The 27807-nt window shown below is 36.6% G+C and overlaps 1 protein-coding gene across 1 annotated transcript in view; it reads left to right on the plus strand.

Annotated features, from left to right (window-relative positions):
• The first annotated feature begins 10991 nt into the window (after positions 1 to 10991).
• RBBP8 (RB binding protein 8, endonuclease) overlaps positions 10992 to 27807 on the plus strand; it is a 98107-nt gene continuing 81291 nt past the window's right edge. Inside the window, exon 1 of the mRNA XM_036321909.1 lies at positions 10992 to 11124. The gene's annotated coding sequence lies outside the window, so the exon portion shown is untranslated. The remainder of the gene's footprint in view (positions 11125 to 27807) is intronic.

Below are 27807 nucleotides of genomic sequence, written 5' to 3' on the forward strand. Positions count from 1 at the left end.
ATGTGCAGAACATGGCGGGCATTGGCCGTGGAGGGATGGTAGAGCAGGTGAGCAGGGGTTACTAAAAATTATTTGCTTCCGCATGCTGCAGTCCCGCCTGGCGCTCACACCTGCTGCCAGTGCCCAGCACCAGTCCCGATCACTCAGCGCCATCAGTGGGTGCAAGCAGCAGCTGCCGGCGCCAATTGTCCCTGAGGGCTTCTCCACCTCCCCCTGCTCCTGAGGGGCGATTGGGGCAGCAGCCGCCACTGGCACCCGCTGCTGGCACCAGTCCCAATTGCTCCATGCCATCAGCGGGTGTGAGCAGGGTCGGCGCCATCACTGTGTGGGAGCGGCAGCAGCAGGAGCAGGGCTTCCAGCAGACAGGGGACAGGGGGCTGCAGCAGGAGGTACAGGGTGGTGGCGCGGAGGATGGGCCGAGACCTGCTCCTGTGCCCACCTCAGCCTCGCAGCCCACAGTTCCTTTCAAGGTGCACAAATTTGTGTACTGGGCCCCTAGTAATATAATAATTTGCTCTGATGATAAAATTCTTAAAATACAAAGTTAAGACTAACTTTATATGTATTTTTAAATAATCATAATGTATTACTCAATGGAAATACCAAGAACCTCTATAATGTACCAAGTGCCTTCCCAAGGTAAAGATACATTTACACTGATACTTCTTGATTCCCATACTCTGTTGGTCTATGAGTTCCTTCAAGACAGGGATCACACCTATTCGTCTTTGTTTTCCTAGGTCTAGCATTGAAAATAATGATTAGCATTATTTTTAATACACATTGCTACTACTTTTTAAGTACTTACTATCTGCCAGGTTCTTGCTAAGCATGTTTCAAATGTTATTCCATTTAATCCTTATAATAATAATCTTATTACCCCTCTTTATGGATGAAGAAACTAAGCCCAGAAGCACAGTAACTTCCCAAAGAATTCACTCCTAGTACATGGTTGAACTGTGATTTCAACTTAAGACTTCATAATTTTGAAACCCTAACTCCTAATAACTATGTTATAATGCCAAGGAGGAAAGATTTGGAGGGGTAGGAAGAGACCTATAAAAGCTTGCCACTGCCTTGCCCTGGCCGGTGTAGCTCCATTGGTTGGAGCATCCTCCTGTGAACTGGAAGGTTGTGGGCTCAATTTCCCAATCAGGACACAAACCCAGGATTCAGTCCCTGTATGGGAGGAAACCAATTAATGTTTCTCTCTCATCTTGATGTTTCTCTGTGTGTGTGTCTCTCTCTCCCTACCTCTCTCTCTAAAATCAATTTTAAAAAACCCCACATATCCTCAGGTGAGGATTACAAAAAAAGTTTGCCACTGCCTTCCACGCCAGAAGTAAGGGCATGTTGCTACTTAGAAAATGTGACTTCCAGCCATGTTTCCAGCTAATTACAACTTCTTTGACATTAAAGACATTGGTCATGACATCCTCAGACATGGGAAATCTCTTTCTAACATATGTCACAGAAAAAAATACATTGTAGTGACGCAGGTATAAAGTGAAAGGAAGAAAGAAATAGGAAACCTGAACTTTTGTAACTTTTCTTTAGGGAGTCTAGTTATTATTGCTGGCACATAAAATGATGCTCTTTGCAAATTCATATCTCTTAATTTGGCACAAGGTAGTAATTTAAAGGAAAAAACTATGCATGGAAAGAAAAAATCACGGCTTACAACAGCACTCAGAACCAGAATGATGCAATTTTCATTGCATGCCTCCTCAAGTTGAAGAATTCATTAGCACCTATATAGTACTTAGGTAATTTGAGACAACGCAAGTTGCAATATTTAACCATAAGTTTATTTTGCTTTGTAGTTCTATAACTCCATTTTAGAAGTTTAAGTATAGCAATTATTTCAACATTAAATATAGATTATAAAATACTCATTTCAAGTTCTTTTTCTTTTAAGTCTTGATCAACCATAAAATTTTCTAAGTGATAAATTTGCAAAGGTTTATTCTACTATTACAGTTAGTTTCAGCCATAAAATTGGAAAATATACCATATTGCGGTTTTCTATTAAATTCTAAATAAATTTTAATTTACATTGGTCTTTTAATGGTAAATAATGCGTAAGGTAACTTTCCAGCTCCTGTTCTCACTTCACTGGCAACAAGGATGGGCCCCATCAGCCTGATATGTAATCAGGGATGGCTATATAATCTAATGCCATCAATCTGATTCTCCTTCTTGGGGATTTGGAATTAAAACCCAATTCTAATTAGCTAAGTCTGCTTACTTAAATTGAATTGCTGCTGCAGGGAAGACTTTTTTCTCCCTCATACACACTAAGAAGCAAAAGTAACAAAGGTAAAAATTTATTATCTTACTGACAAACACTGTAATGGTCTTTCATTTCTGCATCTATCTGCAAGTCCATTTCATTTCTCTTTCTATGCATATCCAAACGTCACCTAAAATAGTCCAGGGCTTGAGATTTAGATGTTGCATAAACCATATTTCACATTCATTGTGACTTTGGAGGCTTCTATGAGATTTCTACAGATTTCTAAGTGAGGGGCCATGAGATAAAGGATGGGGAACTGATGTCCTTTTAGTCACCTCTGGCTCTGGTTTCTGTTTCCATAGGCAGTAGATTTTGTTGAAGGTTTGAGGGTTTATATCACAGCAATATAATCAGCACTGACTGCTGGGGATACCTTCAGTGACTCCTGAGAGATTTCCATTGGTCTTCACCCACAAAAGTCCTTCCACTTCAAACTTTCCTGCTGAATTCTTTCTCTTTCTCTCTTTAAGAGGGAAACAGATTTTTCTGGTGTCATACAGAACAGTTTTACCATCTTCTTTGATTCGGTCGCTTCTAATACTTATGCCTTCGGGGTTTTATATTCTCTCCTAAGCAACTCAAACAAGGACATCTTTTTTTGGTTGTATTCATTTGCTAGGGCTACTGTGACAAAGTATATAGATTAGGCAGCTTAAAAAACAGATATTTATCTTCTCATGGTTTGCAGGCTAGAAATCTGAAATCAAGACGTCAGCAGGGTTGGTTTCTTCTGAGAGCCATGAGGGAAGAATCTGTTCCAGGCCTCTCTCCTTGGCTTGTAGATGGCTATCTTCACCCTGTGTGCTCCCTCTGTGTGTATCTATACCCAAATTTCTTGGTCTTATAAAGACACCAGTCATATTGAATTAGGGCCCATCCTAGTGACTTCATTTTAACCATATCTCTTAATACAATTACATTCTGAGGCCCTGGGAATTAGTATTTCAACATACGAATTTCTGAGGTGGGGGACATAATTCAGCTCATAGCACTGCATTATGGCATTTGTCAGTAAGATAATAAATTTTTACCTTTGTTACTTTTGCTTCTTATGGGAGAGAAAAAAGTCTTCCCTGAAGCAACAACTCAGTTTAAGTAAGCAGATTTAGCTGATTAAAATTGGGTTTTAATTCCAAATCAGAGAGAGAGAGAGAAATCCCAATTTTTTAAATACCTACATCCCTATATTCCTCTTAGGATACCATTATAGCCCCCAAATAAATCTCTGCCTTTCTTGGCTTATAGTAGCTCAAGTTAGTTTCATTTGTGACCAAAACTATTTTTTTTAATGTTTCATATACATTTGAAGAAAATGTGCATTCAGTTGTTTTTAGGCTAAATGATCTACTACTGTCAATTACATCAAGTAGGTTGCTTATGTTAACTCTTCTACACTCTTATTGATCTCCTGTGTACTTATTCTAACAATTATTGAGAAAGGGGTGTCAAAATCTCCAGATACACCCTCCCACCTTCCCTCTGAGATTCGACAGTCTGTTCCATGTTTCTGTGTCTCTGGATCTATTTTGCTCATCAGTTTATTTTATTCATTAGATTCCACATATGTGTGAGATCATGTGATACTAGTCTTTCTCTGACTGGCTTATTTTGCTTTGCATAATACTCTCCAGGTCCCTCCAAGCTGTCTCAAAGGGTAAGAGATCCTTCTTTCTCCTATATTATCTTTTAGAGATTTTATCATTTTTCATTTTACATTTAGGTCTATAATCTGTTTCAAGTTAATTTTTTTGAAGGGGTAAGCTCTGTGTCTAGAGTCATATTTTTTTACATGTCCAGTTGTTCCAGCTCCATTTGTTGAAAAGAATATCTTTGTTCCACTGTATTGCCTTTTTTCCTTTGTCAAATATCACTTGACTATATTTATGTGAGTCTATTTCTGGGTTCTCTATTACATTCCATTAATATATTTGTTTATTCGTTTGCCAATACCTCACTGTCCTGATTACTATAGCTTTATAGTAAGTCTTGAGGTCCGGTAGTATCAGTCCTCCAACTTCATTATTCTTTAGTATTGTGTTGGGACTTCTTTACAACAGGATATAGTTACAGAGATATTGACAACCTAGCTCTAGAACTCATGTGTTTAATCATTATATTATTCTGCCTTAGAGATGAACTAGATTTTGATTCTCAAATAGATATTATTATAGATTCTATTATTTAGCTATTTCTATTTGTTATTGTTAAGAAGATATTTTTTAATGTTCTTTTTTTTTTTTTTGAGGAATATTTATTTATTTATTTATTTAATCCTTACCTGAGAATATTTTTCCATTGATTTTTAGGGAGAGTGGAACAGAGAGGGAAAGACAGAGAGAAACACTGATATAAGAGAAACACATCAATTGGTTGCCTCCTGGGAGGAGCCTACAACCAAGGTACGCACCCTTGACCAGAATCAAACCCGGATCCTTTGGTCCATAGGCCAACGCTCTATCCACTGAGCCAAACCGGCTAGGGCAAAGAGATATTTTTTAAGTTTCTTTCAACAGCCTACCTTATCTTTTCTATATTCACCCCTTCTTTAAAAAAAGTTTCTCTCTACTGCTCACAAGCAATTTATTTTGTGTATTTCCCAAACATATTTGATCTCAGAACACTCTTTTTTATAGCATACTAGCATACTTCTCAACCCCCTACCTAATACTGTGTGCAGTTTTTTGGTTGGTTGGTTGGTTTTTTGCAGGACACAAGTTTGGAAAAATTAGAAGGGCCATTAATCACTCCACTGTTGTAGTATCAAATGTCCTTCTTGGAATAGCAGCAGTGATTAAAACTTCCAATAATTATCAACCTGGTTTTGCTGTTTATTTTTCATGCTGTTTTATATGTATGTTATACAAATCTTAGTTAAAATAATTTTGGTAGCCCTACCTGGTTTGATTCAATGGATAGAGTGTGGGCCTGTGGACTGAAGGATCCTGGGTTCAATTCTGGTCAAGGGCACACGCCTCTGTTGCAAACTCGATGCCGTGTAGGGGGCGTGCAGGAGGCAGCCAACCAATGATTTTCTCTCATCATTGTTACTCTCTCTCTCTCTCTCCCTCTCCCTTCCTCTCTGAAATCAATAAAATTATATTTTTTAAATGGTTTTGGTGTCCAGCCAGTGTTGCTCGATGGTTGAGCACTGACCCAGGAACCAGGAGGTCAGGGTTTGATTCCTGGTCAGGGCGCATGCCCAGGTGGTGGCTCTATCCCAAATTGGGGGGCAGGAGGTGGCCAGTCAATGATTCTCTTTCATCATTGATGTTCGTATCTCTCTCTCCATCTCCCTTCCTCTCTAAAATCAATAAAAAATATATATTTAAAAAAATAAAAATAAATAAAAACAGATTGATGGCGGTTAGATTATATAGCCGTTCTGATTACATATCAGGCTGATGGGGCCCATCCTTGTTGACAAGTGATCTACTACTGTCAATTACATCATAGGTTGCTTGTGTTAACTCTTCTACACTCTTATTGATCTCCTCTGTACTTATTCTAACAATTATTGAAAAAGGGGTATCAAATCTCCAGATACATTTATGAAATATATTGATGAATTTGTTCTGTTCTCCTTTGAGTTCTATCAGCTTTTGCTTCACATATTTTTTATTTACATGATTAGGTGCATAAATATGTAGTATTAGGTTTCCTTGGTTAAGTTAATCCCTTTATCATTTTGAAATGACCTTTTTTGTCCTTAATAATATTCTCTTATCTAATTCCTATTTTGTCTGATAGTAATATAGCCACTCCAGATGTCTTTTGATTAGTGTTAGCATGGCATATCTTTTTGGGCCTTTTACTTTTAACCTATGTGGGTCTTTCTTTTTGAATTATGCTTATTGGAAGCAGCATAGAGTTGGGTTTTGCATTTTTATCCAACCTGACAATCTCCATGAGACCACTAAACTCTACCTGGGTTACCCCTCTCTTCACCATGGCCTGGAAACTCTCTAGGCAGTATGCTGAGGTAATCGCAGGGCTCGCCTTGTTTGTTTACTCTCTCCTAAAGAGATAACTGTTCATTGTTAACTGATGTACAATGTCTTGAAAACCACTGTTTTATACATTTTGTCTTTGGTTTTTTTTACAGGTGGTAAGATAAATCTGATTCCTACAGCTCTGTCTTGGCTGGAAGCAGAAATCTTAATGTTTCGCTCTTAATGTTATAGTGCCTGCCACCTTCTTCAATGGAATATTCTTGGGTTACTAGAGTCAATTCTCTTGAAGAGCCGAAAGTGCCTGGAAGTTACAAATCCCTGGAATAGCCAGTTTCCAGTGACTGATTCAGGAATATGAAAGCCTAGTTCCTTTGCCTCCAAGTGAGATAAACTCTTTCTTTATAATTTGTGCTCTGGAGCTCCTTGGGATGAGGCTGACGCTGAACTCATACCCTTGCTTTTCATAGTCTCCTTTATGGGCCTGCCTTCCTGACTCAATGACTGGTTTCACATTGGAGCAAATTTCTAATAAATCACTTGCACCTGAATCCCTATCTCAGTGTCCGCTTTTGGAGGACATACCTTAAAATTAGCTTATATTTTAAAATTGCTCTTCTGTAGAATGTCTCCTTGATTGGCCTATTTTGCTTTTGCTTTCACATTTTTTAATTGTTCATTTGCCCAAAAGAATAAAAGTGTTGAGCTAAATAGATATTTAGAATATACTCAATTTAGTAAATGAAGCAATTGAGGCTCCGGATGTTAAATAAATAAATACTCCATGTTTACACACCCTAAGAGTAACTGAGGAAGCTCAAAGTGAAGTTTCCTGATTTGGACTTATTCAGGTAAAACATGCTCTTAATTTCATAGTGATCAGGTTTTACTAGCTGTTGGATAGTATGTTGCAAACCCTTACTTATGAATATTGGCAGGTATAAATGTGCACACGTTTTGCAGGTGCAAGTTTGTACTTGTAACAGTTTGATCACCTTCCTCATTTTATGATCTTTGAACATTAACCCTTGATGAGTGAATTTAACACTTGCATGTTAAAAAATACTTAAATTTAAATTTAATACCAAAAATCAATCATATTTCCTACTTTTCTTTTCCTTTTTTTTTCTTTCCTCCCCTCCTCTTCCTCCTCTTCTTCCTCCTCCTCCTCCTCTTCCTCCTTCTCTTTCTCCTCCCTCTGCTCCTCATCCTCATTCTCCTCTCTCTCTAAAAAAAAATAATTTTCCCAGACTCTGCCATATGGCCCCTGTCGGCAGAATCATTTTTGGTTAATAACCACTGCGAGTTTTGAGATTTTCTTGGAGAGAAATTCTCCAGTTTCCTGCTTTCTAAGTGATGTGTCTGAACCTGGTTACTAGCATTAAAAGCCAAACAGAGGAATGAATCTGGGCATCTCACCATTCAATATGACTTAATCTCTGTGGTAGGCAGAATAATGGTCTTTCAAAGATGTCCACCCTCTAATCTCAGGAACCTGTGAATATGTTATGTTACATGGCAGAGGAGATGTAAGGTTGCAGAAGGAATTAAGGTTGATGATCAGTTGACCTTAATATGAGGAGATTATCTTATTATACAGTTGGATTTACATATGGGAGAGGAAGGCAGCACAGTCAGAATGATACAGTGTGAGAAAGACTTGACTGGCCATTGCTGGCTTTGAAGATGGAAGAGGCCACAAGTCAAGAAATGCAGGCAGCCTGTAGAAGCTGGAAAAGACAATAAAACAAATTCTCCCACAGAGCCTCCAGAATGAAACTTAACCCTGCTGCTACCCTGATTGTAGCCAGTAAGATCCATTTTGAACTTCCAACTTCCAGAACTGTAAGATAATAAATTTGTATTCTTTTAAACCACCACGTCTGTAGTAATTTGTCAGAGCACCCACTGGAAACTAATAGGATCGCATTGTTTTCAGTGTGGTGCTTTACTATTCACCATCAGCTCTGCCTGGTATTTTCAAGTCCAAAACCAACCTGTGACAATCTCTCCCAGAATGAGTCAAGTCCTATCTATCTTCTGTCACCAATCCTCCCATTTAAAGCCTCCCTAATGCCCTGGCTGGTTCTCTCAGTGGTTAGAGCATAGCCCCGTAGACTGAAGAGTCCTGGTTCAATTCCCAGTTAAGGGCATGTATCTCAGTTGCAGGCCTGATCCTGGCCCCCAGGTCGTGTGCAAGAGGCAACCGATTGATGTGTCTCTCTCACATCCATGTTTCTCTGTCTCCCCTCTCCCTCCCTTCCTCTCTGTCTAAAAATCAATGGAAAAATATATACACCCAGAGGTGAGTATTAACCAAAAAAAATTTTTTAATCAATACATTTAAAAAATAAAGCCCCACTAATTCCTCCAAACTATTTAAAGGTATCTTGTGCCTCCAATTCCTCAAGTTTTCTAAGGTTCTATAGCAAAGACAGACTTGCTTTTAGACTTCCTCTTTCTCTATTCTGCTAAATTAGTCATCACTCTTCCTCATTCCTTCTTCCAAAATGTATGAACACCTCTTGTCTGCTATCTCTCTCAATGTTTTTGATCCTTTAGAGTTTATGCTGTCATGTTAGTTGGGCTTTAAGAACTAATGGAAATAAACACCCATGTTCAACTAGTTTTATTTTTAGCTAGCATTTTATTGGGCCCTTACTGTGTACTAAATTTTTTCATTAAAGCCTCATGTGAATTAAATTACTTGAATCTTACAATAACTCTAGGGATTAGCAACTATTACTTTCTTCCACATTTTAAAATAAAACCAATGCCTGACTCAGGTGACAAAGCTAATATGGAACAGAACTGGGATGGAGCCCAAATCTTCTTGACTCCCAAGACCATTCTAACTAATTATGCAGTCTTGTTAATTTTCACGTTTCATTTTAGAGCAGGAGTCAGCAAACTATGGTCCATTGGTCATATACAGCCTGTCACCTCTTTTTGTTAAGTTTTATTGGAACACAGCCACACCCATTCACTGACTACTATTCACTGACTGTTTTAGTGCTACCATGTTAGAGTTCAATAATTGAAAGAGAGACAATCTGGCCCACACACCTTAAAATATTTACTCCCTGATACTTATGGAAAAATTTGCTGGGCCCTGCTCTAAATAACCTTTATTACTGTTTTCAGGTCATAGTGTCTGCGTACTTAAAGATTTTATTTCTGAATCATATCAAAGGCATTCTTTTTATTGTCCCCTCGACATTTTGTTACCCTGCAGATAGCAATCTTTGGTCATGCTAAGAAAGGAAAGTCTCTAAATCCCATCTCTTTTGTGAAGGCTTTCCCATACTCAGCCATACTTGCTCCCTTTTTTGTGCTCCTACCTCAATTATTATAATTATAGTACTTAATGTAGTTTGATTCATATAATAGTTACTAGCTGTGATTCCCCCTGGATCTAGCAAGTCCTGGCACTGAGTAGATAATTAATAAGCATTTATTAAATACTTTCTAAGTGTCAGTATTCTGGACACTGGAGATACAAAAGTAAATATAGTAAATTTTTATTAATATGTATCGTATTTAATTAGGTACAAAAAAACAGAAAAGAAGCTAAGCATGGAGTCTGGGCCTATGGTCTCTGCCACAATTGCAGCATAATCACCGTAAGTGCTTGGGTAACATCCAGACCTACTGAGTCAGAATCTCTGGAAGTGAGGCCAGTAATTTGTGTTCTTAATCAGCAGGAAAGTTTGAGAATCACTACATCAGTAGATAGAAAAGAAGTATTATGAGAGAGTAAGGACAAATCTCACATGATCTCCCTTACTATAAACCAATTTCTGTCAAAATGTGATCTTGTGTTGTTCACTTCTTCCTTCCAAAAGATTACTAGACATGCTTAACTGGGCACCTGAACGTTCCTCCCACCTCTTACTAAACTAGTCTTTTTCACCACTCTAACCCTATACTTGACACAGTTTCTGGCACCTTGTAGATATGAGTATTTTGTGTTCAACTGTTGAATATTCAAAGTAAAACCTCTCCAAGTTGCCCTAGTATGTAGAAATAGGAATTTTTCAAACTGAAATGGTATGAGGATTGTTTAAGCACAAGGAAGACAACACACCCAGACAAATGTTTAGTTTTCCCTCCCTCTAAAAACCGTTCCTTTTACCTCTCAGGGCCACTACTCTTGTGGGAATATCAACCTCCCCCTCAAGGTTCAACTAGAGTGAACAGAGCCAAGTAGACCAGTGGAAAAGGTCAGGCATCACGGAATCTTCATTCTTGTAGATAATCTCTTTCTAGAGGCTTTAGTCTGCAGAGAGCCTGAAGTACATTTTTAAAAGGGATTACCTACCTCTGAGGATGATAGATACTCAAGTATCTACAATGAGAGGTTTATCACAATGGACTCTTGCTATACCTGACACAGATCTACTCCTCCCACTAGAACTCTGAATTATTTTGCCGGAGGCTACAACATTCTGAGCAGTTTGTTGGAAGTTGACGGCAGGTGGGGATAACTCACCCGGTACAGGCTTAGCAGAGCTGAGCCGCTGCAGCTTGTTGGGCGAGCCTTTGATGCAGACTGGTTGGACGGGTTCTGGATCTACAGAAGAACCGGTTTGACGGGCCTGTTATGCCAACATATTCTGGTTTGATTCCATGTTCCACAGACTGTAGAAACCTGCCCAGCCAGTTAAATGAAAGACATATTAGGTTATCCATTGCACATTGTATATAGCTTAGATGCAGCAGACTTCTTTCACACAGCAGTACTGTCTAGCAAACTCTAGCGTGGTCCAGAGAAGTGGTTTCCACTGGTTTACTGTTTAAGTTCATAGCTTCAGGGAAAGTCAGCAGTGAAACACCTTCTGCTTTTGACCAAGAGCAGAGGTTTTCCAAATAAACTGAAGGGTAAGTTAATAAATTGCTTTTATATTTCTCAATTTTCTCTGCAATTTTGGAAGCTTAAATTAAATGATGTTTCAGAAGATATCTGTTTTTTAACATAATACCTGCATTATACCTTTTATGTAAATTAGGTATGGTTTTATAACACTTGCATATATGTTACTGACTTATTTGGATAAAGATTATAATGCACTTTTGCTACACTTTTTTGTAAGGTGGATATGGTTATAGCCATTTTAAAAGCTGAGTTGAATAATTTTGCTAATATATTTCATCTATTAGTAATTCATCTTAAGCCATCTACTTCTTTGATAATATGCTATTATGTTTTATGGGCTGTTGCTATACAGTAACAATTTTAAGTGGTAAATCTAATTGTGGATGAAATAATAATTGCTTTTTTAAGGTGGAAAAAATGGTGGTGTCCTCTTGGTGATTATAAGTACATTAAGAGGAACAATTCACAACAAGAATTGGGGATTGTAAAAAATAAAGATGTGGAATCTGGTAACTGATTAACCATTGGAGCTCAAAGCACTTACTGAGTTGAATAGAAAGGAATGAAGACAAGTTTTTGTCATGCCTTATTACATCTGAAAAATTTCTGGGGTTAAAGAAAATTTGGATCTTTCTTTTCTTTATATTTTAAAATAATTCTTTTACATCTTTCATGGATCCAATTAATTTATTTTAGTTTGTCTCATTTAAAATAAAGTTTACCAATCCCTTTAGATTTATTTTTGCATACCAAACTACCCCCTTAATATTAGATCAAATTCAATGTACAAATCTTTTGGCATTCAATTTAACATAACAGTTAACATATGAATTTATCTGGAAATTAAAATACCTTTTAAAACAGATTTATACTGAATAGTCTCCTGTCAAGAGCTTTTGTAGACCACCTTAATATGACTTTTCCTTGAACTCAACAAGACATGTATTCTTTTCATTGTCCCTAGAATCCTCACTTTGTTTTTATGTTCAAACTCAAAGGCTATTAGGGTTTCTTTAGGATGTTAATAAATAATTTTTTAAGTGAGAATATATATTCAGATGAGATTTCATTTGCAAGGAAATCCTTTTAATCCTACTCTCCAAGTCAATTCTGCATAACACTTCAGATAATTCAGTTAGACTCCTAAAAAGCCATGTAATGTTGAATCTTCAAAAGGAATGTGCTGATTCAGCAAACCAAAACAAAAAAAGTCTTTTTACCATAAACTGTATTCTGACAATTTGGGGAGAATAGAATAAAAAATTTTAGTTGGTTGAATTTTTCTCTTTTCAATTAGTTTTCAGGCAAGATATGGGTATATACCAATAGACTATACTTTTAGTATTTCTAGTGAATCTATTATATATAGTAATGTACATTTTTAAAACCATATAATGTTTAAATACAGGGCTTACTGTTTGAAAATAAACTTAATTTAGGATTACAATTTATTTATTATTGTTTTATGTTTATGGTTTTGAGGAAAACTACTTAGGAACTAGATATATCTTTTCATATCAAATCTATAGATAATATTTAAAGCCTAACTCTACATTTTAGAGAGGGATTCTATAGTTTTCATTTAATAGGATTTTCAGTTTTAAATATATGAAAAAATAACTTTTATGTATTTTCCATAAATTGATTCCTTTAAAACATTGATACCCTGTGATGTTTTGATTAAAATTAAGGCTATATACACTTATCAATCAAATTAGGAGTCTGTGTTTTTGTATATGTGTGTATTTGTGTTTTATACAGCCCTTCATTATGTCAGGGCCCAGGTCAAAAAGTGTTCTACTCGCTTAAAAATCTTTTCATTCTTTAAGTCTAGTTGGGAATGCATTCCTTTGTCTTTATCCTAGCCACACAGTTTCATACAATGACTCTTTTTGTCAACAATGCTAAGTTTCTTAACAATAGTAACCTCTTTGCTTCCTGAGTACCTTCATGTGTTTCCTATCAAAAACACTCAGAATCATAATATTTTTGAGCTAGGACTCTTAAAGATAACTAATGAATCCAACACCTCATTATTTGAGTTGAATGAAAAGCCTCAAAATATGCTAAATTACTACAAACAAGCTAAAGGTAGATCTAGAACCAGAACATGTTTCCTCAACACCAGCCCAGACTAATAATTTTTTCACTACTCTATATTGATTCTTCTGAATGCTACATGAAATCTAATCTCTGTTTTCTAAAGAATTTGTAAAAAAATAAAAATGTGTTATAGAGTTACATTAATGAGTCTTTGCTGAACTAAAAAATTATTTGCTTTTCTATTTTAATCTATATCATTATTACCCCCAAACTTTTTTGGTATAGTGGCTGAATTTATTGGAGTTGCCATTGATAATGAAGGTGACTGCCATTTCAAACCCTAATCTCTTAATGCCATCGTAAAATTTTATATCAAATTGATAAGTGTTTCACATTCCTTCATATTGTGGGTCTTATTGTCATTTTCTGACTTAATATTGTTTTAAACTATCTCAACTGTTTATTTTCTTAGAATAGATGTATGTATTTTTGTATTGTTTTAGTCACTCTTACATGGATATAGTTTAGGATTTTCCAAAAAAGCCATCTAAAGTTTGGTTAGAACTTCAATAAGGTTATGAAGACCAGAACTGCAGGAGTCAAAACCCCTGGTAGAGATGATAGAACATGTTATTTAAGGAGTAACAGTGCTTTGCACACAGGTGCTCAAAATTGCTTTAAATGTTTTTAACTTGAGGAATTCCAAGAAAATGGGATTACAGAAAGCTTGAGAACCAAAGGTTCAAAAATTTCAACTCTGACTCCTAGAACTAAATGTTAATTCTCCTAACTTCTTTATCTTTTCACAGGGAAAATCCTACCTGAGGAATGCTTCTAAATTTGGTAAATTTAGTTCAGTCCAAGTGGCTGTGGAAAATAATCACTTCCATTTGTTTCTTAACTTTATAGTAAAGAGAAAGGATAGCATGTTGAAAAACATATGAGTTTTTGAGCCAAACTGAAATGGGTTTGAATACTCACTCTGCTACAATCTAGTTTATGCAAGGGAATTATTGAACCCTCTGAGTTCTCTTTTCTCCATCTATAAGTTATGGTAACGACTACCATTTTCTAAGAGTTGTTGGAAGAATTACATGATTTATTGTATAAAACACTCAACACAGTTCCTAGAGCAGAGTAGGTGCAGCAAATGTCAATATCCTTTCCCCCCTATTAATAGAATTTATAATAAATTTCAACAAATAGCTTGAGTAAGAGAAGTCAAAGCTTAACTTAGAATATACATTTTATTTTTATCAGAGATATAAAAATTAAATCAGCAACCTTGGAAAGCATCAAGATTTAATATTGAAAAATATTTAACCTTATTAAATTAAAAAATTAGAAACCCATGTAAGTGAATCCAATTAAAGAGTCAAGAAGCCATTGTTAAACATATTTTGAGAGCAATATATCAAGGTAATTAAAGCGTTTAAATAATTTTTTAAATTCAAATTCAATCATCTCTATACAAAGAAAGGAACTTTCAAATAGATAGACTAAATTACACCTTACTTGTGCCTAGTATCTGAGTTTTTCAAAGGCATTTTATATCTATTATCTTATATGACATCAAATTAGTTGTCCAAGGATTTCTATTGTTCTAAGAATTGTGCTCTTTCTACTATCAATTGAATTATTTCTTCAGGGCTCTAGAATATGCTTTTTTCCTCCAAAAGATTCTTTTCTAAATTAAATTTATTGTAGGTCAGTATTAAATCCTACTGTATTTCCTTGATAGTAAATGATAGGGAGAGTGGGTTCAAAATGTTTTGGGTGTAATAAGACAGAATAGGACTTAACATTTTCTAAAAATAATATTAAATTAGCCTCAGACTCATTAATTGATTAGGAAATGGAGTTAATGAACAAAGTTCATATGCAAGATATTTAAGAAATGTATGTCATTAATCAGAAAGAAGTTCAGAAGAGTGTGACAAAACATTCTAAAACCTAAGAGCAGGAAATGACTTGATATTAGAACCAACAAATAGATCTACTTATAACACAAACTGCTCTTACTGAGCTCTTGCAGTCAATTTTAATTTCCTAAAAGATGTTTAATTGCTATACAAATAAGCTTTGTGCTAATAATATAATTTGAATTTATATCCATGGTAAATGAATTGCTTTTCCTCTTACGATTAAAAAACTTGTATGTAGGTGGTATACCTAAAGACAAAATTACTACTTACCAATTAAGCCTACTAATTATACATTCTTTTTTTTTTTTTTTTTTTTAAGAAAAGTAAGCAAGAATTTATTGACTGCAGCAAAAACACACTTAGGACAGTGAAGCTAGGAAGGGCATAGAAGAAGCAACAGGAGAGCCTAGGCTGGGCAGTTTTGGCTCATAGGGAATTCAGAGAAAAGGAGGCCTTGGCAACAGGTTCAGGAGGTTAGCCCCCTGAGACCAGCTCCGCTGCCCATTGCTCCCCTGGTGGCAGGTCTCATGGGTCTCTTGGAGTTTAGGAAATACATGCCTGTAGGGGAAGGCAAGGGAGAAGGGAATGGCACAGGCATGCTACTAATTATACATTCTTATTAAAACTATTTTATTATATAATAAGCAATTTAATCTTATGTGACTATTCATTAAATTAGTATTTAACCTGCATTTATTTTCACAGATTTAGAGTATTACTATAAACAACTGAAAAGAGGGCAGGGAATAACAAATCTCAAAGATAATTTTTAAATGTTTCTATATATAAAAGTAACCATGAAACTATTATCTTAGAAGTTATTATTATTGACAAAGTGAGATTATAACTTGCATGGCAAATTTTTAGTTTCAAAGTTCTATCTTAAGTCTATTTCCTTGGAAGTTCTTTGCCTATAGTTTCTACAATGATTTACATTAGGAGTGAGAAAAACTTCCAACACGAAAACATTTTAAATCTAATGAATTTCTGAATGAATCTTGAAACATTGAGAAATACAAGATCAATAACTTTATTCACTTTTCTGAAAATATTTATATTGTAATCAAATTTCAATAATATAAGATCTGAATAATAAATACCATCTACATAGCATTTTAGTGATCTCTTAAATTATGCTCTAGTCACTTTCCAAACAATTGTCTAACAAAATTTAAAACAAATATATGTTGCTCAGAAACAAGTATACTGTTCTTTATAATACAGAGCTAACCACTGGAACCTGGCCATAGGCCAGAAACCTGTACCCTGAATCTAGAACCTGGCTACACCAGAACCTGGCTACAGGTCATTCAGTAAGGAAAGTTGTTCAGTCCATCCAGCATGACAACATCAGTCTCTTCCCACAGTTTTACTTTTTAGGATGTGTTTACGTCTTTGAGATAAATGACCTTTGCTAGTTCCACCAGTAAGCATATATTAAACACATCTAGTGTAAATTAAATTCTTAGCAGTTCCTTGGTACCATAACAAACCACATGTTAATGCTGTTAAAACCAAGTAATACTATATAATAAAAAGCCTAATATGCAAATCGACTGAACAGCGGAATGACAGGTGGAACAACCGGTCACTATGATGCGCACTGACCACCAGGGGCAGATGATCAATGCAGGAGCTCCCCCCTGCCCACAGACCCCAAGCCAACCAAGGCGATTGCCAGTGGGGACCCCCCCCTCCCAATCGCTCTGCCAGTCTCCCCAATCGGCCCTGATCGCCGGCCAGGCCTAGGGACCCTACCTGTGCATGAATTTCATGCACCAGGCCTCTAGTACCAAATAAAATTTATACAAAGGAAAAGCACAGTGACTCAAGTAAAAATTGGGTTACCCTTTTAATCTGACTTATTGGTTTTAGCTCGATTTATTAGAACATATGATTAACAGTACTAATTCAATCTCTGTGGAGTCAATTAGTTTTAATATACTTCATAGTTATAGATTACACCCAGCAGTATTACTACTGTAATCGTGTACAATGTTTCTCAAAATGTAGTCTCTGGACCATCTGACTCACCTGGGAGATGCCTATTAAAAAGGCAGATTTCTAAACTCCATTTAGACATATCACATTAGAATCTCTGGTGGGTAGATTGTATGAATCTATATATTTACATATTTTCTAGATTATGCTGATGTCCACTAAAGTTTGAGAAGCAACAAGAAAAGATTCTCTTACCTTTAAGAGACTGAGCAATAGTGTATGAGTTCTTTGAAATCCAACCATTATCACTATCAGAAAAATAGCCTAAAATGCACGTGTTCAACCAATTTGGAGTCAGCATTAACATTTTAACAAGGTAGTACATAGAATTAATCTAACTCCCATCCATGCTTACAAACTTTCAAAAATTAAATTTTCCTCCTAGCCAGTTTTCTCAGTGGTTATAACATCAGCCCACAGACTGAAGGGTCAAGGGTTCAATTCTGGTCAAGGGCCACCACCTCTGTTGCAGGCTCCATCCCCAGCCCAGGTCAGGGTACATGTGGGAGGCAACCAATTGATGTCTCTCTCTCACACATCGATATTTCTCTCTCCCTGTCTCTCCCCTTTCACTCTCTCTATGGAAAGAAATCAATAGAAAAAATATCCCCGGGTAAGGATTAACAAAAAAGAAAAAAAATGAAGAAAGTTAAAATTTCCATTAACAAAAATACTAAAATGGAAATCTCATGTTTAACCATGATCTCTTAGTTTGGGTTCTCTCTAGAAAGTAGAGCCTAAATCCTCTAGATTATGTGCAAGTTCTTTATTGGGAAGTCATCCCAGGGAACAGTTAGTTATGTGCTTTAATTAGGGAACAGAAGTGGGGGATTAGGAGAAAGAAATGGGGAGGGAGGGAAGGCCAATACAAGAGTGAATTCTGGAGTTCATCCCCTACTACGGGCAAATTGGTACCTTCTTAGGAGCCATGAAGCTAAAGACATGCAAGAGGAGCATTTATCCACCAGTCTGACTTCTATCAGTTAAGTGATGCCTCACGCGTTATTAATTTCCTCACACTTTCAGGTTCTGTTTCTATTTCCAAAGGTTTCAGAGAAGCCCCCAGAACAGAAAGTCCAGGTGAGGGGCTGTCAGGTTTCCTGTGCTTGAAACTGGTTACAACTGCAATGATTGCAGTGAGCAGATCCAAAACGTGTCTAGTACATCACTATTACAGCAAAGATATGGTCAAAACACTTATTCCTTAGTTTACCAATATAATTTTAATAAACTATATAACTAAAATGGATTTTCTGAGAAATGAGTACAGCAATTTCTAATTGGAAGTGAGGAACTTTAGCCTATTTTTGTCCAGTGTATTTGATCCATTCCCACAAAACCTGAGAAGATCTGAAACCTGATCTTCTGTGAGAAAGGTATTTTCTAATAAACTACATTTCATTTCCTGAATTTGGTTGCCAATTTTAAAAGGGTCAAACAGCAGAAAATGAGCAATTAGTATGTATTCTGAAAATACTTTGAGTCCAGTACTGATCTAAAGAATTTATTTTTTAAGTTTATATTGGTAAAACTTTAGTAAAAATAAATTGACTACACTGGACCCTCAAGTAACACTTCCTATTATAGTAAAACACAGAATTTTGAATAGAACAAGTTTGTCTTGGACTATGTCCAAGAGGGTCTGGTTACAAAAAATAATTCATTATAACCTATAATATGATCCTAGACTCTAGCATGACTCTGAAGAATACATTAGACGAAGGCTCTAGTCCAGTGGTTCTCAACCTTCCTAATGCTGCGACCCTTTAATACAGTTGCTCATGTTGTGGTGATCCCCAACCATAAAATTATTTTTTTTGCTACTTCATAACTAATTTTGCTACTGTTATGAATCATCATGTAAATATCTGATATGCAGGATGTATTTTCATTGTTACAAATTGAACATAGTTAAAGCATAGTGATTAATCACAAAAACAATATGTAATTATATATGTGTTTTCCGATGGTCTTAGGCGACCCCTGTGAAAGGGTCATTTGACCCCCAAAGGGATCACGACCCACAGGTTGAGAACCGCTGCTCTAGTCGAATAGATCAAAAATAGAAAACCAAACAGTTACGTGCTTTAATTAATACCATATTAGTTTGCATGATAAAACTAGTTTAGCTAAATAAGAAATAGGTGTAAATAAAAAAAAGTCTATCTCTTCATTTAACTTGAATTGTTAAAATAATTAGTATTTGAGTTTTTAAAAATAACCCTCCTTTTTAAAAAATAATGTATTTTTATTGATTTCAGAAAGAAAGGGAGAGAGAGATAGAAACAACAATGACAAGAGAGAATCATTGATTGGCTGCCTCCTACACACCCCACACTGGGGATTGAGCCCGCAACCCGGGTATGTGACCAGACCAGTTGCACCGTGACCTCCTGGTTCATAGGTTGAAGCTCAAACACCAATCCACACGACCTAACCCTCTTTCTTAGAAGATGGTTAAATAAGCTAATGAATTGATAAGGATGAAATAGGGAAATTGGACTGAAGACAGCCTAGAAATAAGAAAAAGTGGGGATACACACTGCTGAACAAAGCCAAATAGTAACAGATACTATTGTCAAAAGAAAGAATCAAATATAATCAGGTATTTACTAAATTAGCTCAGATGACAATCAACTTGATACCAACACTTCCTTTCTTGGACTTGAAGCTGAGTTTATCATAAATCTCTGTTAAATAAATTATTTCTTACAACCACCAATTTCTGAAATAAATAAATTGGTTTTTCCTCCCTATGCAATTTTGCAGTTGGGCTAGATGATTTTTAACGTCCCTTGGAATAAAATAAAATGGAAATAACAATAAAATAAACTACCTGATTTATTTAAACTTAATTATGTGACTCAAATAAGATATGTAAAAGCATTTAACAAATTGTAATTTAACCCCTTCTATAATTATAAATGTCTCACAATTTACATAGCAATTCAACATTCACTAACTATAATTTTGTAACTAGCAATTGGAGAGATCTCTATGATTGGCTGTAGCTCTTAAAACTATCTATGATTAATAAGAGTTTCTTATACTGTTTGGATACACACATATAATCATTCAGTCCTATCAACAATCCTGTGAAATACCCAACATATATATTAGTCTCTTCCTATCATTCATAAACAACCGAGGCACAGATAAGCTAAATTACTTGCTCAATAGGATCATAATCAAAATTAGAGTTCATCAAACCAATTAGGTGGAGCTTCTGCTGATTTTCCAATAGCAACCTACACAAATACATTACTATATACTTAGAGTTTTCAGAATTCACAGTGATGCTCCAGAGCAGAACCTTTGCACATGCCTTCTGCTCCCAATAGGCACGGTTCTTCTCCCACCACTCTGCTTGCTCAATAGGCATGCTGCTTCAAACTTCTATGAAGTCTTACAACAACTCTTTTGGACACTGTAACCATGAATATTCTCATTTTTCAATTGGGGAAATAAGACTTGTCTAGAAAAAAAGCAGATAATCAGAGATAGGGCCAGAGCTTAAACCCTGGTCCTATCTCCCAGCTCAGGACTTACCAAGTACCATATGCTGGGAATGTAGCTATATGCCATCACTGATTGTAGAACACACAATTGTCACAATTTTTTGGAGCACTTCCTGCTCTGGTCCCTTCTGAGATTACAACATAACTCAAGGTCCTTTAATCTATTTAGTTTTAAACTTACTTTATAGAAGAATCCACAGCTTGGGATTCTCTAGATTTGAGAAAGGCTAATATGAACATGTTTGCCAATTCTATTAAGTCAATTTATATTCATCTCTCAAATATCTACACCTATTATAAGGCAAATAAAAAGGCACCTGTGCCATAAATACAATTATTAATGCAAAAAAATCTAAAAAATGAACTGAGATTAATCCATATAATAGGTGCTTCACTCCAACCCTGACTGAGTCCTTTTAGTAACCTCATAAAATGTAAAGCTTTTTGAATAGAAAAATGTACCAGAACTGCCTGTAGGTAATAGGAATTTTAAATCAAAATTCAGAAACTTTATTTGGTTATTTTCTCAAAAATATTTTCTAAATTAAAAAATTTAAAAGCACAGGATAAGTTTTAAATAAATTTACTACTCAAAACTAGTAGGGTATGCTGCAAGAGCACAGCTATAGGATTTATAGCAAGAAGATTGGGTCTGGAGTCTTGGATCAACTTATCTATTAGTTTGTACATATAATGCTAGTCAAACCACCTAATTTCTCAACTTCTCTAGAAAGATGAAAACTAGTCCTGCTCTAATTTTATGACAGTTATATTTAGCTTCAAAAGAGACATATAGGAAAAGCACTTTGTTTCTTACCATCACTAATTGTTCCTGCATCCCTTTCCTGTCAGTATTAAACAAACTACTTCTAAACTCAGGAATTTCAAAACAAACTACTTCTAAACTCAGGAATTTCAGAGTACTATCAATAAATCAAATAATATTATTGCTTATATCATCTATACCATAATATTATTTTTTTAAAAAAGTTTAGATAGGTCTGTACATAGTTGAGAAGGAAATACTCCTGACTACAAAAGGTCATTTTAAAAATGGCCTTTTTTTATTAGTTTATACTTCAAATTCCTTAAAGCTTCTGATCATATGATTTATAACCAAAACCAGAACATTTTTTAGAGTAAACAAGAGCCCTATTAATAATTAGCCAGAACAACAGATATTAACCAGAACAGTTGCTGGTAAGCCAGGGCATATGGTCACTTTACATAAGAAGCAGGCTAGATTTGAGAAAATGAAGTCTGTTTATTTCTGCTTTAACATCCATAAAAACATAGTTTGTAAAAACTATAGTTTAAAAAGTCATCTACAAATACAAATTGTCACCAAGGGTGTGAAGTGAATTAAAGCATAATTTAATTTCACTATATATTTCTAATACTTCTGATTATAACTTAAGTAAAGTTGAAAAATATTGGCTGAAACCAAAGGTCTCCTCTAAGAATTTTGGACGTAAACATTTTTGGAAAAGTAACTATCAAAGCTGACTTAACCTTAGACTAATATTGGATTAAGAAAATCACAAATCCAATATTAAAGCAAAGTCTATCTTTCTCATGTGTAGTTAGAATGGGGAAAAACGGGGGGGGGGGGGGGGGTGTTGGCAGGAAGGGGTAGTGAGCCTGTTTGAAGGCATATCATCTATATAATTTGTGAGGCATGAATACATTAAAAATCACAACTATTTTTCAGCAGTGAAGAAATTTATTAATTCAGAGGGAAAAATTACCATTTAAGATGTGAATCATTATTTTCTTATAAATGGACAATGTAATAAATATTAAGCTTGTTTGCTCTTATGAACCTAGCAGGGAATGCTTTAATTAAAAGACTCCAAGTAACTTGTTCCTAGAGCAGGGGTGGGCAAACTTTTTGACTCGAGGTCCACAATGGGTTCTTAAACTGGACTGGAGGGCCGGAACAAAAGCATGGATGGAGTGTTTGTGTGAACTAATATAAATTCAAAGTAAACATCATTACATAAAAGGGTACGGTCTTTTTTTTTTTTTTTTTTTTTTTTTTTTTTTTAGTTTTATTCATTTCAAACAGGCCGTAGTTTGCCCACGGCTGTCCTAGAGTTAACTCTTCATTATATATATACTAGAGGCCCAGTGCACAAAATTTGTGCACTCGGGGGGGGGGGGTCCCTCAGCCCGGCATGTGCCCTCGAGCAGTCTAGGAGCCCTTGGGGGATATCCAACTGCCATGGAGATAGGAGAGGCTCTTGCCACCGCACCTGCACTTGCCAGCCTTGAGCCGAGTTTCTGGTGAGCAGCACTCCCTCTGAAAGTGCACTGACCACCAGGGGGCAGCTCCTGTGTTGAGAATCTGCTCCCCCCCACCGGTGGTCAGTGCACATCATAGCAACCGGTCATTCCGCCATTCAGTCGATTTGCCTTAGCCTTTTATTATATAGGATATTTTTTACATTACTGTAAATAAATGCTATTCCCACAGCTTCCATATTGGTAGCACTATACATATGTACATAAGAAATGCAGCATAATACTATACTTACTAGATAAAAGGTAAAGATTAGTTTTTCAAGATTCCCAAAATATAATCCATTTTTTTTACTCTAGAGTTGTGATAACTCTTAAGTTCTTTTATCATCTCTATAGCAGTTAAGCTCTGAGGTTCTTATAAATTCTGGTGTCTAACAGCAGTGTTAAGTATTAAAGCCAATCCCATAAATGCCAGGGCTAACTATCTAACAAAAGCCCTGGGCTTCATAAACCTATATGCATAGGTATGAAATATTGCCCAAGCAGCCACTGTATTACAAAAGATGTCCCTTTCCATACATAATGAATTACTTTGCAATGACATCATTAACATTTTTGGTCAGCTCACCATCATTTAGAGCTAGGCAAGTACACAATTTTATAGTATACTATACTATCTTCACCAAATAGAAAAAGACTAGAGGCCCGATGCACGAAATTCATGCAAGGAGCTCAGCCCTCACAGGTGTGGCGTGGTGGCTTGCCTTGGCCCTCGCAGCCCCAGCTTTGTCCAGAAGTATGTCCGGAAGGATATCCAAAAGGTCATTCGGCTTTCCTAAATGGGCAAAATATATATCTAGTAAAATTTTGCCCATTACTGATGTGAAATGAAGTAGCTAATTGAATTATATTTAGAAACACAAACAAAAACTACTTTAATAGTTTATAAAAAGGAAATGAAGAAGGTATGACTATGTAGTGAAAATCAAAATAAATAAAGGTTCTTTATCTAAGTTGGAAGTTGGCCAGACTCCATAAGGCTAATTTTTCTTATTGAAAAGCCATGTATAATCTTTAATGTGTACTATGGCACTTTAATGACTGCCTAAGACTGTCAAAATAAAAAGTGTAATACTGACACCCTTCATGAATGTTAAATACAGCTTTTAAAACAATTAAAAAACTTCTAAACCTAACTGGATCTTGGCACATCAACTCAAATCACAGACAAAGCATTTTGGCACTTGGGGCAAGATCACTAATTGGTGTATATGCCTACCCCCAAACAACACTTAGTAATTACTGTAAACAACTTTAAAAAATTAAACCAAGTGTTCCAGTTGACAAAATGTTGACAGTTAACATAATTTTCTTTTATCTTAAAGTCTTATTTCTCAAATAGCCTTTTGTCTGATTCTTAAAATAGTTCTTTTGTCTTATTCTTAAAACAGTTCATCTGCGATTCATTTTAAAGGTGCTGAACACTTTTATGTAAATATTCATAATGGGTTTAGTCACTTACTTTAAAATTTCTGCCTGAAGATACAGGCCCTCAGTGCTGGGAGAGGAGGGGAATGGGATGATGTAGGGAGTGGGAAAGAGATGGGAAATGCCCAGCACAAATAACCAGCTCTATTCTGGTTCTTCAGAAAAATCACATAACCTCATTTGTTCATTATACTGTATATAGTAGGTTTGTGTGGCCCAATACAGTAGCCACTAGCCACATGTGGCTTTGAGCATTTGAAATGCAGCCAACCAAATTGCGATGTGCTGTACAAATTATATACACATCCGATTTTTAAGAATCAGTATGAAGAATAAGAATGTAGAAAGTCTCGGGAGAACCAAGATGGCGGCATAGGTTAACGCCGGAGTTTGCAGCTTTGAACAACTACTTCAAAAGTGAAACCAAAAAACGGAAGGGATATCACCCAGAACCACAGGAACGCTGGCTGAGTGGAAGTCCTACAACTAGGAGGAAAGAGAAACGCATACGGACACTCAGAGGAGGCGCAGTGCTGAAGTCAAATTCTGAGGTGCGGAGTGCGCGAGCGGGCTGGCGGCGGAGGGCGCGGTTGGCGTTTTCAATCGGGAGGGAGTCGCAGACTCTGAGCTCCAGATACAGGCGAGTCTTTAGGGACCCAGACTCAAACGGGGGAAGCGGGACTGTCTGGCTTCGGTCAGAGCGAGTGCAGCTTTCTCTCCCAGCTTGGCAGCGGGTGCTGGGACTCAGAGAGGCAGAGCCCCTGGGGACAGGACTGAGAGCCGCCATAACTGCTCTCTCTGGCCCACCCTGTTGATCCTGTGCGACCCGCCCCGCCCAAGCCCTGCACTGAGGCATTTGCCGGATAGCCTCAGGCAAAGGCTAGATTAGCACCTCCCTAGAGGACAGAAGTTCTCTCACTGCTGACACAGCTGATTCTCATAGCCACTTGGCCTGGAGGTCAAACCCTCCCTGGAATTAGCTACAACAATTAAGATTTAACTATAAGACTGCGAACAAAGACCACTAGGGGGTGCACCAAGGAAGCATAACAAAATGCGGAGACAAAGAAACAGGACAAAATTGTCAATGGAAGATATAGAGTTCAGAACCACACTTTTAAGGTCTCTCAAGAACTGTTTAGAAGCCGCCGATAAACTTAATGAGATCTACAAGAAAACTAATAAGACCCTCGATCTTATATTGGGGAACCAACTAGAAATTAAGCATACACGGACTGAAATAACGAATATTATACAGACTCCCGACAGCAGACCAGAGGAGCGCAAGAATCAAGTCAACGATTTGAAATGCGAGGAAGCAAAAAACACCCAACCGGAAAAGCAAAATGAAAAAAGAATCCAAAAATGCGAGCATAGTGTAAGGAGCCTCTGGGACAGCTTCAAGCGTACCAACATCAGAATTATAGGGGTACCAGAAGGAGAGAGAGGGCAAGATATTGAAAACCTATTTGAAGAAATAATGACAGAAAACTTCCCCCACCTGGTGAAAGAAATGGACTTACAGGTCCAAGAAGCGCGGAGAACCCCAAACAAAAGGAATCCAAAGAGGACCACACCAAGACACATCATAATTAAAATGCCAAGAGCAAAAGATAAAGAGAGAATCTTAAAAACAGCAAGAGAAAGAAACTCAGTTACCTACAAGGGAATACCCATACGACTGTCAGCTGATTTCTCAACAGAAACTTTGCAGGCCAGAAGGGAGTGGCAAGAAATATTCAAAGTGATGAATACCAAGAACCTACAACCAAGATTACTTTATCCAGCAAAGCTATCATTCAGAATTGAAGGTCAGATAAAGAGCTTCACAGATAAGGAAAAGCTAAAGGAGTTCATCACCACCAAACCAGGATTATATGAAATGCTGAAAGGTATCCTTTAAGAAGAGGAAGAGGGAGAAAAAGGTAAAGATACAAATTATGAACAACAAATATGCATCTATCAACAAGTGAATCTAAGAATCAAGTGAATAAATAATCTGATGAACAGAATGAACTGTTGATTATAATAGAATCAGGGACATAGAAAGGGAATGGACTGACTATTCCTGGGGGGGAAAGGGGTGTGGGAGATTCGGGAAGAGACTGGACAAAAATCATGCACCTATGGATGAGGACAGTGGGTGGGGAGTGAGGGCGGAGGGTGGGGCGGGAACTGGGAGGAGGGGAGTTATGGGGGGGAAAAAAGAGGAACAAATGTAATAATCTGAACAATAAAGATTTAATTAAAAAAAAATAAAAAAAAAGAATGTAGAAAGTCTCAATAAATTTTTGTATTGATTACATGTTGAAAAAATATTTTAGATTTTTTAAATTTATTGATTTGAGAAAGAAACATCGATTTGTTATTCCACTTATTTATGCATTCATTAGTTGATTCTTGTATGTGCCCTGACCAAGGATCAAACTGGCAACCTTGGTGTATGGGAACAATTCTCTAATTAACTGAGTTACCTAGCCAGGGCTATTTTAGATAAATTTAATTACATAAAAAATATAGTTAATTTCATCTATTTCTTTTTACTTCTTTATTTTATCCTTATATATTTTTTTTCATTTCAGAGAGGAAGGGAGAGGGAGAGATAGAAACATCAATGATGAGAGAGAATCATTGATCAGCTGCCTCCTGCACGCCCCCCACCGGGGACTGACCCTGCAACCTGGGCATGTGCCCTGACTGGGACTAGAACCGAGACCTCCTGGTTCCATAGGTCAATGCTCAACCACTGAGCCAGGCCAGTTGGGCTCTTTTTGCTTTTTCAAATGTGGCTACTATATAGGGTGCCCCCCAAAATGTATGTGCACACTTTGAATAATTATAAATACAGTGTTTATTCAAATACATTTCACCAGGCAATTTTTAAACAATCATCCTAAGCCTCCAATGGGTTTTAAGTATGCTGGGACAGTAAAATCCCAGCCCTCAAGATGGCAGCATTGGACCTAGGATGGCTGGAGTCCCAACTTCTGTTGCCCCTGAATGGAAACAGCCTCATCTTTTTATCACAATATAATACAAGTATTCATTTTCTAAGTACTGAAAAGGTTTGGGAAGCATTGTTCTAATAAGGAAAGGAAAAAGGAAAGGAGAAAGGAAAGGAGAAGGAAAGGAGAAGGAAAGGAGAAGGAAAGGAAAGGAAAGGAAAGGAAAGGAAAGGAAAGGAAAGGAAAGGAAAGGAAAGGAAAGGAAAGGAAAGGAAAGGGAGAAACCCAATATTATGAAAGGTTCAAAATAGCTGCTTCTCTGTTAAAGTAGTTTTCTCACTTCTTTGGGACTTCATAATATTTTCTACCAGGTAGGGAGCATATAGCTCCTTATTGGTGACAGATATCTGTGTGTATGCCCATCATTTCCACTGTTAAATTAATCATAGAATAATCTCATAAGGAGAAGCTAAGAATTGTGAATAGGTTCAAAGACTTTCATCAAAACATGAGAAATAGGAATC

Source organism: Myotis myotis, unplaced genomic scaffold, assembly GCF_014108235.1.
Source record: "Myotis myotis isolate mMyoMyo1 unplaced genomic scaffold, mMyoMyo1.p scaffold_m19_p_9, whole genome shotgun sequence".
Taxonomy (NCBI): domain Eukaryota; kingdom Metazoa; phylum Chordata; class Mammalia; order Chiroptera; family Vespertilionidae; genus Myotis; species Myotis myotis.